Source organism: Triticum dicoccoides, chromosome 3B, assembly GCF_002162155.2.
Source record: "Triticum dicoccoides isolate Atlit2015 ecotype Zavitan chromosome 3B, WEW_v2.0, whole genome shotgun sequence".
Lineage (NCBI taxonomy): Eukaryota > Viridiplantae > Streptophyta > Magnoliopsida > Poales > Poaceae > Triticum > Triticum dicoccoides.
Genome location: NC_041385.1, coordinates 443,601,629 through 443,606,178, shown reverse-complemented (window position 1 = coordinate 443,606,178; position 4,550 = coordinate 443,601,629).

Genomic DNA, 4,550 nt, shown 5'->3' with positions numbered 1-4,550 from the left:
GGAACTTCTGATCTAGGGCTACCCCGAAGGGTTTTGGAATATTTTTGAATTTATAGGGTGAAGAAGGGGTGCGGGAGGCCGCCGAGGTGGGCACAACCCACCTGGACATGCGTGGGGGCCCAGGCGCACCCTGGTGGGTTGTGCCCCCCTCGGGGCACCCCCAGGTGCTGCTCTAGCCCATTGGGTTCCTTCTGGTCGAGAAAAAATCTCCAAAAATTTACACGATGTTTGGACTCTGTTTGATATTGATTTCCTGCGATATAAAAAACAAGCAAAAAACAACAACTGGCACTGGGCACTAGGTCAATAGGTTAGTCCCAAAAAATGATATAAAGTTGATATAAAATGATTGTAAAACATCCAAGAATGATAATATAATGGAATGAATACTTCATAAATTATAGATACATTGGAGACGTATCAGATGACACGTTGATAAAGATCAAGATGATGGAGATCATGGTGTCATGCCGGTGACGATGGAGATCACGATGGTACTTTGAAGATGGAGATCAAAGGCACAAGATGATGATGGCCATATCATGTCACATATGTTGATTGCATGTGATGTGTATCTTTTATATTCTTATTTTTCTTAGTTCAGCGGTAGCATTATAAGATGATCCCCTTACTAAAATTTCAAGGTATAAGTGTTCTCCCTGAGTATGCACCGTTGCGTTAGTTCTTCGTGCTGAGACACCATGTGATGGTCGGGTGTGATAAGCTCTATGTTCACATACAATGGGTACAAGCCAGTTTTGCAGACGCGGAATACTCGGGTTAAACTTGACGAGCCTAGCATATGCAGATATGTCCTCGGGACACTGGAGACCGAAAGGTCGAGCGTGAATCATATAGTAGATATGATCAACATAGTGATGTTCACCATTGAAAACTACTCCATCTCACATGATGATCGGACATGGTTTAGTTGATTTGGATCATGTGATCATTTAGATGACTAGAGGGATATCTATCTAAGTGGGAGTTCTTAAGTAGTATGATTAACTGAACTTTAATTTATCATGAACTTAGTCCTGATAGTATTTTGCAAATTATGTTGTAGATCAATAGCTCGCGTAATAGTTTCCCTATTTTTTTATGTTCCTAGAGAAAACTAAGTTGAAAGATGATAGTAGCAATGATGCAGACTGGGTCCGTGATCTGAGGTTTATCCTCCTTACTGCACAGAAGAATTATGTCCTTGATGCACCGCTAGGTGACAGACCTATTGCAGGAGCAGATGTAGACCTTATGAACGTTTGGCTAGCTCAATATGATGACTACTTGATAGTTTAAGTGCACCATGCTTTACAGCTTAGAACCGGGACTTCAAAAATGTTTTGAACGCCACGGAACATATGAGATGTTCCAAGAGCTGAAATTGGTATTTCAGACTCGTGCCCGTGTCGAGAGGTATGAAACCTTTCACAAGTACTTTGCCTAAAAGATGGAGGAGAATTGCTCAGGTAGTGAGCATGTGCTCAGAATGTCTGGGTACTACAATCGCTTGAATCAAGTGGGAGTTAATCTTGCATATAAGATAGTGATTGAGAGAGTTCTCTAGTCACCATCACCAAGTTACTGGAACTTTGTGATGAACTATAGTATGCAAGGGATGACGAAATCGATTCCCGAGATCTTCGTGATGCTGAAATCGACGAAGGTAGAAATCAAGAAAGAGCATCAAGTGTTGATGATTGATAAGATCACTAGTTTCAAGAAAAGGGAAAAAGGGAAAGAAAGGGAACTTCAAGAAGAATTGCAAGCAAGTTGTCACTCCCATGAAGAAGCCCAAAGCTGGACCTAAGCCTGAAACTAAGTGCTTCTACTACAGAGGAAATGGTCACTAGAAGTGGAGTTACCCCAAATCTTTGGTGGATAAGAAGGATGGCAAAGTGAACAAAGGTATATTTGATATACATGTTATTGATATGTGCCTTACTAGTGCTCGTAATAACCCCTGGGTATTTGATACTTGTTCGGTTGCTAAGATTAGTAACTCGAAACAGGAGTTGCAGAATAAATAGAGACTAGTTGAGGATGAAGTGACGATGTATGTTGGAAGTGGTTCCAAGATTGATATGATCATCATCGCACACACCCTATACTTTCGGGATTAGAGTTGAACCTAAATAAATGTTATTTGGTGTTTGCGTTAAAGCATGAATATGATTAGATCATGTTTATTGCAATACAATTGTTCATTTAAAACAAAGAATAATTGTTATTCTATTTACATGAATAAAACCTTCTATGGTCATACACCCAATGTTGATGGCTTATTGAATATTGATCGTAGTGATACACATATTCTTAATATTGATGCCAAAAGACGCAAAGTTGATAATGATAGTGCAACATACTTGTGGCACTGCCGTTTAGGTCATATTGGTGTAAAGCACATGAAGAAACTCCATGCTGATGGGCTTTTGGAATCACTTGATTATGAATCATTTTATACTTGTGAACCATGCCTTATGGGAAAGATGACTAAAACTCCGTTCTCCGGAACAAGGGAACGAGCTAAATGACTTATTGGAAATAATACATACCGATGTATGCGGTCCGATGAGTGTTGAGGCTCGTGGCAGGTATCATTATTTTCTTACCTTCACAGATGATTTGAGCAGATATGGTTATATCTACTTAATGAAGCATAAGTCTGAAACATTTGAAAAGTTCAAAGAATTTTAGAGTGAAGTGGAAAATCATCGTAGCAAGAAAATAAAGTTTCTACAATCTGATCGTGGAGGAGAATATTTGAGTTACAAATTTGGCCTTCATTTAAAACAATGTGGAATAGTTTCACAGCTCACGCCACCTGGAACACCACAGCGTAATGGTGTGTCCGAACGTTGTAACCGCACTTTATTGGATATAGTGTGATCTATGATGTCTCTTACCAATTTACCACTATCGTTTCGGGGTTATGCATTAGAGACAACGTCATTCACTTTAAATAGGGCACCATCAAAATCCGTTGAGACGACGCCTTATGAACTGTGGTTTGGCAAGAAACCAAAGTTGTCGTTTCTTAAAGTTTGGGGCTGTGATGCTTATGTGAAAAAGCTTCAACCTGATAAGCTCAAACCCAAATCGGAGAAGTGCATATTCATAGGATACCGAAAGGAAGCTTTTGGGTACACCTTCTATCACAGATCCGAAGGCAAGATATTCGTTGCTAAGAATGGATCCTTTCTAGAGAAGGAGTTTCTCTTGAAAGAAGTGAGTGGGAGGAAAGTATAACTTGATGAGGTAATTGTACCTTCTCCTGAATTGGAAAGTAGTTCATCACAGAACTCAGTTCTAGTGATTCCTACACCAATTAGTGAGGAAGCTAATGATGATGATCATGAAACTTCACATCATGTTACTACCGAACCTCGTAGGTCTTCCAGAGTATGATCCGCACCAGAGTGGTACGATAATCCTATTCTGGAAGTCATGTTACTAGACCATGATGAACCTACAAACTATGAGGAAGCGATGATGAGCCCAGATTCCCCGAAATGGCTTGAGGCCATGAAATCTAAGATGGGATCCATGTATGAGAACAAAGTGTGGACTTTGGTGGAATTTCCCGATGATCGGCAAGCCATATTAAATAAATGGATCTTCAAGAGGAAGACGGACGCTGATAGTAGTGTTACTATCTACAGAGCTCGACTTTTCGCAAAAGGTTTTCGACAGGTTCAAGGTGTTGACTACAGTGAGATTTTCTCAATTGTAGCGATGCTTAAATCCGTCTGAATCATGTTAGCAATTGCCAAAATTTTATGAAATCTGGCAAATGGATGTCAAAACTGCATTCCTTAAATGGATATCTCTAAGGAGAATTGTATATGATGCAACCAGAAGGTTTTTCAATCCTAAAGATGCTAACAAAGTGTGAAAGTTCCAGCGATCCATTTATGGACTGGTGCAAGCCTCTCGGAGTTGGAATAAACGATTTGATAGTGTGATCAAAACATATGGTTTTATACAAACTTTTGGAGAAGCCTATATTTATAAGAAAGTGAGTGGGAGATCTGTAGCTTTTCTGATATTATATGTGGATGACATATTGTTGATTGGAAATGATATAGAATTTCTGGATAGCATAAAGGGATACTTGAATAAGAGTTTTTCAATGAAAGACCTCGGTGAAACTGCTTACATATTGGGCATCAAGATCTATAGAGATAGATCAAGACGCTTAATTGGACTTTCACAAAGCACATACCATGATAAAGTTTTGAAGAAGTTCAAAATGAATCATTCAAAGAAAGGGTTCTTGCCTATGTTACAAGGTGTAAAGTTGAGTAAGACTCAAAGCACGACCAGTGCAGAAGATAGAAAGAGAATAAAAGTCATTCCCTATGCCTCAATCATAGGTTCTATAAAGTATGCTATGCTGTGTACCAGACCTATTGTGTACCTTGCCATGAGTTTGGCAAGGGGGTACAACAGTGATCTAGGAGTAGATCATTGGACAACGGTCAAAATTATCCTTAGTGAGAACTAAGGAAATGTTTCTTGGTTATGGGGGTAATAAAGAGTTCGTCGTA